The sequence below is a fragment of the Larimichthys crocea genome, chromosome XIX, assembly GCF_000972845.2.
Source record: "Larimichthys crocea isolate SSNF chromosome XIX, L_crocea_2.0, whole genome shotgun sequence".
NCBI lineage: Eukaryota > Metazoa > Chordata > Actinopteri > Sciaenidae > Larimichthys > Larimichthys crocea.
Genome location: NC_040029.1, coordinates 7644847 through 7660359, shown reverse-complemented (window position 1 = coordinate 7660359; position 15513 = coordinate 7644847). Strand labels below are relative to the sequence as shown.

At 43.1% G+C, this 15513-nt stretch overlaps 1 long non-coding RNA gene across 7 annotated transcripts in view; it reads right to left on the bottom strand.

The window, feature by feature from the left end:
- LOC113748304 (uncharacterized) overlaps window positions 1–15513 on the bottom strand; it is a 62609-nt gene that overhangs the window by 35655 nt on the left and 11441 nt on the right. For 4 of the 7 annotated variants that reach the window (XR_003464251.1, XR_003464247.1, XR_003464246.1 and 1 more), the window contains exon 3: window positions 99–316. This is a non-coding gene — a long non-coding RNA (uncharacterized LOC113748304). The remainder of the gene's footprint in view (window positions 1–98; window positions 317–15513) is intronic. The other 3 variants (XR_003464252.1, XR_003464249.1, XR_003464250.1) reach the window with 1 other exon arrangement.

Sequence of the window (15513 nt, the reverse complement as noted above, 5' to 3'; positions counted from 1 at the left end):
AGGTATCGTGATAAATTTCACCGTCACGTTTCTTAATAATTTAATTATCAGTCTAAGGGCTGCTTCCTAAATGTCAGTGAAGCTCTTCAGACACTTACCGTACTCGGAGGAGGCTCGTGATGTGCAGGTCACATGATCTCCCCCCGCATCATCTTCTTGGTTTCCACAGATGTGTCACCTGTCGGCGCAATTACAGTCGTCCACGGGCCAGACGATGCGGACCTGACCACGGAAAAGACAAAAAAGGCGCCCGTCACGGCCGGTTTGCTGCGCTGTCACGGTCACTTTGATGTCACGGAGCTGACGTGACCGAGGCCTGCAGCCAGAACGAGACAGAGAACATCAGAGGCGGTTAATTATTTACTCACACTCGATTCCAGGTAATCCTTCTTGGGAACTCTGCAGCGTCCATTTACGTCCACTAAAGTGGATCCCTACTGCAAAAGAAGTTCTTGTTTGGCTAGAAAAGACTCATCTAACTCTGGTTTGGTTGAAATAACCCTTTAGTCTACCCGTAGAGGGAGGCGTGGAGCAATGTTTGGACGCGACGGTTCTCGTTTTGTCTGTATCGTGAGCGCCCACGAGGGACTCAGATGTCGCCTACGCATTTCTGCCGACAGTTTCATTGACAGTTGGCGTCGTAACGCGCCAAGTGATGGAGGGACGTGCCAACGAGCTACTGAACGTGAACGTAAATAACGCAATCACGTGATACAACCTCACAGATCTCTGACTTTGCTGAGTAAATCCCAACAAAAATGTGAAACTACAGGGCTGACGATGAGCTAATCGTGGTATAATCATCAAAATTACTCAAGATATTTGAATAAATATGTTTCTACGGAGTAAAAGGCGTCCTCAGACCTTACAGACTGTGATTTTTAAGCTTATTTGTTGTCGTTTTCTGAATTATCGTTGGGTTCGGTGCAGACTTCAACAGGTATTTAGTCACGACTATAAAAAGAGTTGCGTCTGTCCACAAGTGTACAGATATATCTGCCCTGTAGATGCGATTTCCCTCACACGGTCACACTGTCAGCAGTATAATTCAGGGTAGGGGATTGAGTGTATCCTCCCCAGCCGCTGTCTGAGCAGCTCAGTCAGCTGAACTCTGCTGGAATGTGATGGAGGAACCAGGTTGGGTTTCACGAGCAGGTGTCTGTTGTTTTTCTCCCTCGTGTTTCTCACACTGTTTCACCACCTGTTCTCATCTCGACTCCTTCCCAGGTTTTTTTTTTCCTCCCTCTCTCTCACTCTGTGTGTGTGTGTGAGTGAAGGGCAGACCTCATGAAATGCATACATTTCGCTTTAAATATTACTGTATCAGGTGAAATTGCACTGCAACCCTGACGGTACAGGAAAAAATTGTAACGAGAGATCGATAAAGAGATGAATTTTACACTTATTTTGTGTGTTCATGAAGGATTAGGAGGTCAAAATAAACGAAAACGTGTTTTGTTTTTGCTTTTTGTCATTTTAAAAGATCATTTACTGGCATCTTGCATCAGTTTTTGCTCAGTATTTGTTGGAAGAAGTCCGAAACATTTAATAATTTGACAATAAGAGGTTGAAAAAGCAAGATATTCAGGTCTGTATCGCTGATTTTAGGACATCCATGTCCACCTCGACTACAAACACTGAAAATTGTTTAGGTAAAGTCACCAGGGCCAGATCAACCTGCTAAGAGGGCCCAGGGCCAAAATGATCTGCAGGGGGGCCCCTGTTGAACCCTCCTTCCTCCCACTCTCTGATCATTGTGTATGCATCCTGTTTCCACTTAGTCGACCATCAGGTACACAGCACATGGCAGAATGCACACGACACGTATTACACAGCCAAAACTACAGAACACTACCCGGCTCCAGATTTCCTATGTGTCCGTTGTTATGTACATTTAGGAATACGTGTGATGAAAGACCAAAGATAGTTAATTTCTCCTCTTTATATGACTTTATATGTCATCACTAGAATCTGTGGAGGCCTCTACGGTATATTTAGTGGATAAAATTCCCACAGTGGACACTGGTAAACATAGTGGACACATGCAGCTCCTCAAAATTAGGTAAAAATGCTGCCTCTCGCTTCATGATCTCAAGTTAGAAAAGGCTCTAATGATTTTTTATAGATGTTTTCCTCCTGTTGTAGATGAATAAAGTTATTTAACTGAATCGAAATGCATCAGAAAACCTGGAATAAATAATATTTTTGTGAACGAAGAAGTGCTAGATTCAGCTTGTATTCAAACTGTAATTTAACAACTAACAAAATGAGTTAAAGTTTCAGTTTCAGCACATTTAATTGCACTGATTTTGATTACTATGTGTCATTTTGTCGTAACAGGACAAAGCGACGTCCTCGAACAGACACTCCAGTTTGCGTTCTTGATATGCACTCTGAAGTTGTCAAAGTGTGTCCTGAGAATAATTTCCTAATCTTAAATCCATAAAGAAATTGAAGACAAAAATAGGTTAAACTGAGTTTTCTCAGCTAAGTTTGTATGACTCAAAGCACCTGGTGGAGGCTCCAGCAGGAGATATTTCTTGCGAGGCGGGAAGAAAAAAGAAAAAAAGAAAGAATCTGTGATTGTCGGCGTGTCCGCCAGTGTTCTCCCTCTTTGCCCCGACACACTTTTCCATGTCGCGGGTGCGGCGTTACACTTGTCAATGTATTTGTTCAAGCAACTCGGCCGTCAGGTCCCTGCGAGGGCTGTGCACCGTTGCCTCCTCTCTCACTCCACCCCCCTCCCACGTCTCTTTTTTAAAAAGCTGTGGCTCTTGCTTGAATGCTCTCTGTGTCCATGCCCAGTGCCCTAATCCAGGGCCTGCTCTTCCTCTAAGCAGGGAGTTAACTTAATCCCTCTCATTTAGGCAGCTGCACTGCCGGGGAACTATGGAAAAAAAAAAAAAGTTATAACTCTGTGACAGACACTTTCAGCTGTTGTGACGGCACCTCCCCGATTCAGCTGCCTTAACATGCAACTCTCACTCTCGGCCCGGTATTTTAATTTGGCTGTGAATAATGCATGGAGGTCTGTGAGCATGGAAAGCATAGAGGGAGGTATGCATGGCTGGGATGATAGCTGTGTGACTGAAGACAGAGTCGGTGTAAAGCAGAGCGAGCTGTAAAACACTGACTGGCATCTATGTGCAGAATGAGCCGACTGCCAACCGTAAATATGCTGTGAATGTAAATGGTCATTCCCAAAGACACCAACAGACATCAGTGTGACGGAGAGTTTAAAACGTCCCCTGTGATGAGACTGATCGCCAAATTAAAAAGGGAAGTGTCACAGACTTTAACTCTGAACGGTCTGGGGCTGCAACTGATGACAGTTTTGATTTAATTTTGCTTATGTTTAATGACTATTGAGTCCTAAAATTAGCCTGTACAACAATCTGAAAGCCAAAACTACCAGTAAATGTCAGAAACTGATCATCTAATAGTTGACAGAAGTAAAGAAGGAATAGATTTGGCTGAAATGTCACTTTAATGTGATATATAATGACTAACAACATGCAACTTTTGAGTATTGTTTGTATTTTGTACGAGCAATAAACTATGGTACGAGTACCACCGTCGAACTCTCCTAGTGGTGCGAGAAGGATTTGTTTGTTGTAAATTTAGAAAAACATTCTATTAAAGTTTTATTTAAATAAACTATAAGTTCGTTGGAAGGTAATTTAAATCAAGTTTTGCTTTTCCTGTAATATTTTGTTTTAATATCAGCTTGACACACAGTCACGTTCATGCAGGTAGCCCCCGCGCATACATCCGTGATTAGTTACCATCTTAAATGTGACGGTTAGACAGTGAGCGGAGGTTCAAAAACGCCGCCAACGTGGCTCCAAATGGGAACTATATAGAAGAGAAGTACGGATCAGGAGTACACCAAATGAGTCAACAATGAATAATCTTCTTATTAGGACCAATCCTTCTGTGTGATCTACCTGTAGCTCAAGAGAGTGATAGTGGTCGTACTTGTACGTGGTCTAGAAACGCTGGTGTAGTACTCACAAACCACGATGTTCCACTGACCAACAGTGGCTCAAATCCATACTGAACATATAACTCTTTAAGAGTGCCATCAGTGCAGATACAACCATTTAAAACTGTTTATATCATCAAGGACTACAGCTGATCAAAGCCACATACATGCTTTCTTGCGCGTTGCAGGATTTCTCCAAACAGCAGCAGAAACTTTTTTTTTCTCCTCCCCTCATTCCTCTGAAACATCTTCACACCTCTGCACAAAAAAAAAAACTCTCATTAAAATGGCCAGCGAGGGTCAGAAAACACAATTTCCAATTCCTGCAAACATCTGAGCTACTTATCCGTGAAATTTCGAACCTCACAAAACATTTCAGAGGGCGTCAACACCCGGTCAGGAGGACTAGCTGCCTCCTTCATCCTTCGCCCACATCTGGCACTTCCAGCCTGCTGAACATTTGTAATGGGCCTTGATTAGAGCGGAGGACAGATACGGTAATAAGCCCTGGAACCTTGTCAAGGGAGAGGTCAGATCACAAGACAAATAAATAGGAAATTGCTCCCTGCGAGCCTTCTCACTGTCACCCTTTGCTTGTTACCTTGAGCACTAAAAAGGTATTTATCTGACTCCCTCCCTGCTGTTTAAACAGGCGTCATCGCCGCTCTGCGGGCCTTAATTGCACTTCGGTCTCAGGAGTTCACTTGGTGAAGTGCAGGTGCAGCATCCAAGAAAAATAATTGAACAAACAATTATAATGTGCGTTCCCACACTGCCGGTTACAGACAAGAGCAGCTACAGGCTTTTGTGCTGTTTAGCTTCCCTCTACTCCAAAATATATCACTGTAGGAGTGTTGAAATGCTGCAAAGATCTATGCTTGACTCGTGTGTATTCTGGCAGCGAGGATCTTGACAGTACCGTACCTCCACCCTGGGAAAGAATCTGTGGCGTCCCTTGCAAACATGCGAGAGACATTCACAGCCTCTCCTGGTGTCTTTCCGTCCAGAAAAACAAAAAAAACTTGTTCACCGGCGCTGACGGGAAACAAACGCCACCTCAGGACGTCAACACGTGTCGCGGCCTCAGCGCCTCGTCGGTGGAAAAGATCTCGAACCCCGAACGTGCGACCCTTCGAGGTGCTCGTCACTCCTCGGAGCTCTTTGTTTTTCGGCTCATCCCATTGTTCCTCCGACGGGGGGAATGTTTTTGTTAGATGACAAACGGTACGTCTTCGCTGTCAGTGGATTATTTTGACAGGACGGCCTCAGCAGGAAAGAGCTGGTGGAAAATGTTGAGTTTTGAGAAAACACTAAGTCACTAAGTTCTCTGCAAATGCTGAAATAATACTGACTATAAATATAGAGGTGCATAAGTCAAAATGAGGCCGCAGTATTCTCATTTCTGCACTACATCTTCTCTGGATTTAGAGGTGCTGCTCTTCTCATCTAACTCTTGGCAAGAAAGCGAAACCACTCTGTTATAATGAAAATGTATTGACCAGTACCCTCTTAATGATGAATTCACCTCATAAATCATGCCACGTAGCTCCACCATACCACTTTTATTAACAACCGTACTAATACTGTGATCTCGGGTGTCACTTTTACCTCTGGCAAAACATCACAGACGGTCCGAAAGTGTTGGTACCGCCTTTAAACGTGATCAAACATATACAGTCGCACGGTTCCTTTAAGCATCCCAGCTAATGCAAGGAAACACGAAGCTTCCGCAACATTTTCCACAGAAACTTCTTCGGCTAATCCGTAAACGACTTCACTCTTTGACAAACTTGTCTGTGAACAAGAAGAAAAAGTTTTTTTTTTTTTTTTTAAATCTCACTTTTAAACATTTCTGAAGATACCAGCTCTCTGGGGGCCTTAACTTATGAAGCCGCAAACGTTTTTTAGACGGCACACATTCTTGTTTTTTTGCCACGTTTCGAGCAAGGAAGGAACACCAGGTTATGCGTTCAAACTGTTTTGGAAGCGAAACCTTCAAATGTATCGTCAAGTTTTGCGGTTTGCTCGATCAATCTGATTTGTACTCCGCCGGCCTCCCCGAGGAATTCTTCTTCCATGCAGGAGGACTTCAGTTATGGCTGTTTCGGCTCTCCGTCTTCCTCTCTCTTCTCTTTTCGCCGTTCTTCCAGAGATGCGTAGTTGTTGGCAGTGCTTATGTAATAACAGATGGAAGCTAGAAATTAACACGTCTTGCCTCTCTCGTTATTCTCCTCTCTCCATTTATTTTTAATGCTGTGAGCACGAGCGTCTCTCTCATTCTCTCTCTCACTGTCTCTCGCTGTGTGTGTGTGTGTGTGTGTGTGTGTGTGTGTGTGTTTGTGTGTGTGTGACCCCGGCAGGCCAGCAGCACCTGTCAGGAGTGTATCCACCGCGGTTGCGTGCCTAATTAGCACACAAGGAATTTGGTGGCACGAAGCGCGCAGCATCGGTGGGAAGAAAAGAGTGTGGGGTGCAATTAGGATTTGTTGGCATGTACAGAACATACAGTGAAGAATCAAACGAGGAGGAGGAGGAGGAGGAAGAGGAGGAGGAGAGGTTGGGGTGCGTTGGTGTGGGAGTGGAGAGTTGCATGTGTGGCCTGATGCTACTTTTTTTTTTCTCTCTTCACTTTAAAAGATGGCAGAGAGGCGTTTGAATATTAAAGAAAAACCTCTACCCTCTGTTTTGTTTTTTTGGACCTCTTTACTAAAATGTACTGAAAAGAACACAATAAAACAAAATTTGAATGAACAAGAATCAAAGAGTTGGCCTTTTTTTAAAAAAAATATAAATATAACATTTTTATGCTAAGCTAAGCTAAGCGACTGCACTCTGTAGCTTCGTATTTACAAAAACAAACAATCAATTTCATCAAATAACTCTTAAACGATTGTCTTTTTTAAACTTCGGGAAACTACACTCGAATATCTTTTGAAATATTTTTGCACAAGCTAGTGTTTCCAGATTTTGTTATACGGTATAAAAGGAATTTAAAAAAGGAGTTTTTTTCTCGCCCATGGTGGATCTGCAAATACTATTATAAAAGAATCCAGACCTGCGCTGTTGCGATTTGGCTCTGAATAAATAAATTGCTTCTTTTGATTGATGTATTCACTTAATAATAAAAAAAGGTTTCTCATTTTCTGACGGGAGAGCAGAAAAAGTTAGTATATCATCTCCAAAATCCAACCCGTCTGCCGATCAGACCGGTCAAACCTCCACAGTCCACCTGAAACTGAGACTATCCAGGTGGATTCATGGTCTAAACTCAGATACTCTAATCTGGCTTTGTTTATTTCATGAACCAGCTTCTAAATCTGAGTCTGGCTCGCAATTTACACCACGATTTAGTACCACCACGAAAAAGTTTAATTTGGTTTGTGTCCGATGGTTTAAGAGAGAGAGAGAACGCAAACAGTGGTTGAGAGACAAAGACAGCGAATGAGAGTGAGTGAGCGCCGGCATGGAGAAAGCTGCTTAATCAATAAAATAAAGTCATTTACTGGTTGTTTCACAGCGGTTACGTTCAACGCGGCCTTAGAGAGGTCAACTCTGATGAATTTAAAATGTTAACTACACCAACCCTGCCTTCCCAAAAGCCGCTGGCTGATAAATGAACCTATAATGCATCAGTAGATGTTTGTTAGCCCTAAATAAATCCTGTCTTTATAGATCATTAAAAACATTTGGTGGCCAGATGTGACCAGCTGATCGGGTTTTGGTCGCGATCCTGCCATTCGATCAAAACAGATTTGGATCCTAATAAACGTCTGTATACATGAGCTGCTAAATAGTTCAGCTTTGGTAAAAGTTTGAGTATTTCCGTGTTTTTCTGTCTTTTTGTTCATTCACGACCTCGTCGCTGTGCACGCTGTGGCTGCTGTCAGTCCATCAGCCTCTGTAACAGGATATAAAAACACACAAACGTACATAAATTGCACATCATAAAAACACAGTCTCGCCTGCATTTCAGCATCACGCTCCGCACGCAGGATCTGTTCTCGATTCGCCGCAGTCTGTCGATCTTCCTCTCAGAAAACCCGCCGCCTCCACACAGGCGCATAGGTTCCCACTTAAACCCCCCTCTGCTTAAAAACACAGATCCTCTCGTGTGGATCTGACCCTGCATTTCATTTTCTGCTGCCACCCAGACTTTGACCAGAAAGAGCAAACTTTGAGGGGATTTTTTTGAGCGAGGAAAGAAGACGAAACAACAGATAAAGAATTCATGGGTTTCGTCTTTTAGTTCCGAGCCGACGCCATCGAGTGCCGTGCACTTTGTTCGGGCATCGATTGGTCATTACAGCGTCATCAAAGTGCGAACATTTGAAGAGGAAAAACAGACGGCTGCTGGAAGCAATTGTGTCAAGGTCTAACTTTGTGTCCACCGCATGATTTATTTATCAACACGCCGGCGTTTTCATGGTTAGATTAGGGCGACGATGAGAAGGAGAGGGGGCTGCTGGGAAGTTAAAAAGAGTACTACAAGGAGCAGACGTGACCTCAGTTTGACAAGAGGGAACAAAACAACAAAAAAGATCACGATAGCTCTTGTGCCCACAACACTGAGAGAGAACAAATGGCTCTTTAATATTTCCATGCGCACCAAAAGACGGTGATGAATAAAACAAAAAGAAGCAACAAGAAAGGGCTGCAGCGGCGGCGTCTCTGTGAGGCAGAGAGAGGAAATATGCGCCGTGTCAAAAAGCCGTCGTCTTTTTATCTAATGGGTGCGGCGGCTGTAATGCATCCATGTGGCCCTCGCTTTAATAATTGAACAGACATCGGGGCGGCACCTGCTGGGAGCCCAAATCATCGTCGCAGCTTTGAACAAACCGCTGTGACATTACGGCATCAGGCATGGAAACGCCGCAAAATACCAGACAGAGGGGAAGAGGAGGAGAAGAAGGAGGAAAAAAAAAAGAAAAGAGGATGCATTCGAGGCGGTGAACATGGCCCGAGGCTACAGAGTAATGAGCACATCTCCATGGAGGCTTCAACGGATTCACTGTTTGGAAATTGTTTCTTGTCTTAATAAATCCTAAATGTGTAATTTACTCGTGAAAGAGGAACAACAAAGCAGCTGACATTCCCCTCTCCCCGTCTCCTCCTCTGTAGAATGATAGAAATCACACCGGCCGAGGCGCGTCAACGTTTCCTCAGGTGTAGACGCCGCAGTACTCCTGCCCTCCCCTCTCTAAACTGCAAAGTCATTGAAATTCCTGGTCTGCTTTTGAAGGAATTATAAAAACCGTCTGAATCAATTACAACATCAATCGGGCTGAAATCTGCGGGCCGATGAATATGTATAAAAAGTACACGCACACACGCGGCTAATTAAACAAGGCCGTCAGAAATCACTTCAGACAGGTCGTGCAAACGCACAGCAAGCATACATTAACCAGCAGGAAAGTTGGGGCTCGGAGACAGCTGATGCAGGAACTGGATGCTGAGGGAATGTAAATTCTGTCGACTCAAAACAACTTTTAGTACTTTTTTTTTTTTTTACGTGTTCCAAATAGAAATTAAACGTAGAACGCTCTTTGACTTCTTATTCTTGATGATCTTTTTTTTAATAAATAAATCTGCCTTCTTTGTGGCCACAAAAGCCCCAAGTTCACTGTGTTATTGGTTTCAATAACTATATCGATTGTAAATTCATGAGGGACTTTGAGTGATTGGACTGCAGCATTAACAAGAGCGAGTCCTGCGTTAAACTCGGGAGGATGGAGGGCGGTCAGCAGCCACTTTAATATCAGGCAGTGGTGCAAGAAGTACTAGGATCCTTAACACAAGTACCAATACAACGATGTACAAATACTACATTCAGTTCAGAAGTATTCAAAATGTACTTAAAGTACAGCCAAATCTTCTGTAGCTGGTCAAGGTGGATCTAGTTTTAAATACTCTGTGAGATAGTTTAGTTTGTTTTGGGCGTTTCTTTAGTCTGATCTCTTGTGTTTTTTTTCCATCTACAGGCGTAAAAGTGTTTAAATTAAAACTATCTGAAAGGTTTCAAAGGGGAAATGTCTCTTTGAAGGAAACTAGACAATGCTTTTTTTTTTTTTAAACGGGCCACGAGTCAAAAAAAGATTTAGCAAACGTTGGTTTAATCTTTGGAAATGCATATTGAATCAAAGGTCATCGTGGTGTTCATGCAAAATAATCTGAAACTAAAAGATGTTGGAGTACAATATGTGCAGTACACGTATGAAGTACTTATTTGCTACTTTCTACCACTGGTATCAGATGCAGAAATTAGTCTGACTGACAGAAATATCCACAGACACGTCAAATTTTATGTTCTCTTGCCTCGTTTGTTACCTTTGCACATCTCACACGTCGCGTACAGCGAGTTCAACATCAGACATGACAGACGTAAGAGCGCCGCCGTCACCTAATTTGACCAGATGACAATCAGGAAAGACATAAATGTCATGTTGTCTACTTCAGGCATAAAATGCTTTAAAAACCTCGTGTTAATATAGAACATGTGATGTTTTGCATCTGTAGTCTCTTTCTTCACCCGTGTCACCTTCTCTTTGAAATGCAATTATCCACAGGCCAGTCTCAAACAAGCAGAAGTTCAGTTTCACAACAATAACGTGCTTAAAAAACATTATCGGCTTCAGAAGCAGTGTTACAGATTCTTTTTTTTTCTCCCCTGCTTGCTCTCTGACAACAGTGCTGGGTCGATCATTAAGTTGAACGTTAGCTCCACTGTCTCATGCCTGAGGGTGCTAAAGCACAGAGATCTCTTTAGTTTCCCCCCCATTAGGAGATTTGTGAAGTGAGAATTAAGGTCCTCCGTGCCATCGTGCCACGATGTTTCACTGCGCAACTTTACATACAGAGAGCGGGTGGGTGTCTTCTTGGCAGAAGACACTAAACAACCAAACGTCACACTTAAAAGATGCACTTCTCTTTGCTGTATGATCTCTTCAAGAAGTTAAAGTCATTGTCAGGGCGCTGGAGTGAGACATGGGAAGTTACAAAACACGTTCAGTCACTACTAATTAGATCAGTCTGTTTTTATTTATTTTCTTTTATATATATTTAGAACTTTTCCAGAAAAACAAAGAGACTGAATATTGAGGCGGTAACATCCCACACAGACTTGTACTCTTTATCATAGGTTTCTATAGTCAACCGTTTATACAACTATGTTTTTAAAAGTATATAAAAGGCTGCCATATCAATTTAAAACTACTTGCTTTCACCAACATTTTCATATTTTTAATTCAGATTTTATGTCGATGTTCTGATTATTTGTTTGTTCCGACAAACACAAACACATTGTGCAGTAGTTGGAGCTGAATTTACAGATTTTATTGGAATTAAAAGAAGCTAAAGTCGTTCAGCGTCACTGTGCGTTTTCATTAAATCACTAAATTTGAAACCACGTCCGATAGAAACGACGCACTACACCAGTTTCTGACAGATCTCTGAAATATTAAAGATCCAGTGTGTGAGATTTAGTGGCATCTAGCGGGAAGGCTGCTTATATGGCATCCAACTGAATACACCACACCTCACCATGCCCTTCCAAAGGAGCTGCTGTTGAAACATGGCGGACCTGTAGATGTAAAAACGCGTGTTTGTGTTAATTACTTTAATTAGGAAATGAGATTACCATTACAAGAACTTGACATGTTTACATGCAACAGTACAGATTTATCTTTAGTCCATGTTGATCTGAACCATCAGCCATAGAGGCCGCTGAAGAGGCTGCACTGTGTCTGCAGGTATAAAAAGTCTCATTCTACGCTAACAAAAATACAAAAATTCCTATTTTTACGTGATCATACACTAATGAAGACAAAGTTCTGCCATATTCTGGAAATAAATCTGACACACTGGACCATTAAAAGACACGTTGAACCCGCCAGTGGTGTGATTGGGGCAAAAAGAGGTTACAAATGTGATAACGTGCATTTAAACAAGACTCCCAAGTTAACGTCCATCAATGCTTGTTAGCAGCCGTGAACATTTCGACAGATATTAGATTCATCTTATTAGTTTGTCCCATTTTTATCTTTCATAGTTTCGGTCGACGAAACACAAAAATGTTTTCGCCTTTTCCTCTTCGGTGTTTTGAGTGTATATGTGTGAGGGAGAAAGAGAGACGCAACAAACAACTGTTGATTTAGCAGAGATCTTCTCACTTACTGTCGTACTGTGGGCGGGAAGGAAAGAAAAAAAAGAGAGCCAGGTCCTGACAACTGTGCTGCTGTTATGTGTAAAGTCGGCAGTTTGTGGACGGATCAGGTTGTTGATTAACTGTATATTTTTATATTTGTGGGTCGGGTGGTGCAGATTGGCTGTCGTAATGAGTTGGGTGGGTGCAGCACTTAAAAAAAAACACCCTGACCCGCATCATAACACCTCTATTTTCTCTTACTTATTGATAGCCCCGTCGCTAACATTTTAATCTCCTCGAACACGATACAAAAATAGTTTTTAGCTCACCAATGTCTGGTCTTGATCATTGAAACTACTACATTCATCTGCGGGCTCCAACTGAAAGCTCCAACTGGCTATGACCTTTAAAAACTACTCAGCTCACTCCTTTCCATTCCTTGTGGCAGATAAATGCTGAATATGATCTACAGTGAATACCTGGGATTAGATTAAAGTGAACTTCTCATCTAAACAATGTTGCAGAAGTTCCTTGGGAACGCCGACACACGATGATGATGAGGTTGCGGGTAACTTTGTGCCAGAAAAGTGAGTCTCCACTTGCTGATTCAGAGTGATTGTGTTCTCATATGAACATGTTGCCTTGTGCACTTTAATCTTATCCTCCTGCTGGATAAGAGCCTCCAACGTCAGATAAAAAAAAAAAAAATCTCACTTTTAATCCCCGTCTCCGTTTCACTTGACACAAAGTTACCCGAGCGTCTCGACGATCTTGATTTATTTTTTTTATTATTATTTTCGTGTTCTGCTCCTCGGCCAGTTGTCCCCGGGCCGTTGCTGTCTCTGCCCATGTCTCCCATCCTGAGATGTGCTGGGGAAAGGGGAACAAGAGCCCAGCCAAGAGGCCCTGGGGCCGCGGCCCTCTCTCTGGACCCCCAACCCCGGGTCACCGAGCACCTCGGGTCAGCCAGTACTGCTCGGCCTCCTTGTGGGGGGAAATCGCCCGGCTACCGGATTGAGGAGGAGGAAGGAGGAAGGAGGGAGAAGGGGGGAGGAGGGGGAGGCTCCCCCTGGTGTCTTGTGTAATCAACATTTAGAGAACAGCTGGAAGGAGGAGGAGTGTGTGTGTGTGCGTGTTGTGCACATGTGTTTTCTCACGTTCGGATATATTTGATCTGTCGTTTGTGTGTTTTTGTGCGTGCATGTAAACGGCTACTACAGCATTAAGAAGTGTAGAGTTGAGGTTGTGTGTGGTCGGTGTGTATTCCCCGCTGGGCCTCAACGCTCAGAGCAGGTTCAGTGTCGGGGTCTTTGCCTGCAAATAAAACTCCTCCTCTGGGTGCCAACATGCTCGACTGTGGGTAGAACTGTCAGAGCGAGGAATTTCAGATTTGCGGGAGGGGAAACGCTCGAGACGGACGGTGAGATTTACAGTTTAAAAAGTATCAAAAAGTGACTTCAAATCATGTCTGCAAACATGAAATTAGTCATCATTACATCTAAATAACTTCTGGTCCCAAAGCGTTCAATAAAATGTTTTTTAAAGTCTTTACAGCAAGTAAAACAGTGCTATGCCTCTAGATTACTGTATAATCTATACATACACACCTTAAAGTCCCATAGATCTAGAATTAATAATATCAGGAGCATAAAGATCTTTTAAGGCCTCACTCTGGTGTTTAAATGATTAAATTCTCTTGTTTTAACTGTCAGAGCAGACACCAGATTTCCTATAAAACATGTATATTTGATATCGCCAGTAACCTTCATGGCAGCCGTTGATTTCCATTCATTCATTAAAATTGTTAAGCAGCAGCCTTCTTTGCATTTTAAGATCGCTGCAACTTTTTGCAAACACAAAACTGTCTCGTGATTTTCAAGAATCTGCAAGTTGATTTCATGTCATGCAAAGATGAATACAAGTCAATGGCTGTACATAAACTCTTGGAGAACTACATGAACCCAACGCACATTGGTTGAGGGACTCTCAAACATCCACAAAGTCAGAAATTAAAATTTTCCACCTGATCAGAGCTAGTAACAAATCCACTTGGATCCACTCAGGTATAAAAGACAAACACCAGATCTGAGACCTGTGGTAAGAGAACTGGACTCATGACATTTGATAAAACATGAAAAGACGTTCGCTGCTACTTCAGTCCAAAAATTAAATCCAGTTTCGCTCCTTCTCTAAAAATCAAACTAAAATCGGAGCCAGATAACATTTTGCCATATGCATTGTTTGTTTTGGATTTATAAATACCGTAACCGCCTCGAGTACAGTGCTAATGCAACAGATATCTCTGTGTCGCACAACATTTGAATCGACCATCTGACTAATTACAGCAGCGTACGATCAAATCCGGCTCCGGAGAACCTGTGAAGACCCCGAGCGTGGCCTTCCGGTCAGGAAGAGGAAAGAAGCCTCATTGTCGCTGCCAGAAATAATAATTTCAATAATTTTCTATAATTTCCAGCATCTAAACAGAGCAAACCAAGTCAGGAAACAAAGCAGGGGCTCGCCAAGCGCCGCCTCCACCTCCCCTTAGAAAACACACTCACGGAAAGGCCTATGAGAGCCTCCCCGCGGAAAGCGGCTGCCATCTAAAAACAGCCTCTGCAGCTGGCGGCCGCAGCGAGAGGCGTGCTTTCAGCGCTCGCACCCGCAGTCGCAGTTTACTCCCGCTAAATGTATGGAATCAGGCTCTCACTAAAAACTACAATTACAGGTGATATACAGATTGAAATCATAGGGGCCGCTTTTTTTGTTGAGGAAAATTGTCCTAATGAGCGGTTTGGCGATTCGTGGGGTGGAAGGGAGGGAAGGGTTGGTGCTGGTGCTGGAGGAGACTGTGAAAGTCTTTTCTCTTCAAGTGTGTGTGTGTGTGTATATGTGCGTGTTAGGGAGGTGTTGGGGGTGGGGGGGCATAAACAGCTGCACCTGCTGCTGCGGCGCACACTGCCACAGTTAATGATATCGGATGATATCATTAGGCAAAGTGCTCATAAACAGATGTTGGAGGCGCTGCCTAAACAGCGTCAGCTGAGCCGGTTTGCATTTCTGCGAACATATTATTTATATAGGGCATTTAAGTTTGTTATGTTAATAACCCCTCTGTTAGCATGCAGGATGTGGCACAGGAAGAATTAAACTGCACTGCAGCACAGAGTTAAACTGCACCTCTGAGCCTCCAAACCTCTGAGGCTGATCAGAGGTGTGAAGCTGACAGGAGTTTAGATGAGATGAAACCAACGCGGCTGAGCAGAAACTGAGACCCACCTGAGCTCTGACAGACACCGGGAAACCATCCTGTGCTCTTAACTTGAAATTAACCTTAACTCCATATGGAAATTGTCTTATTATTTTACACCCATTTGAGGAGAATACC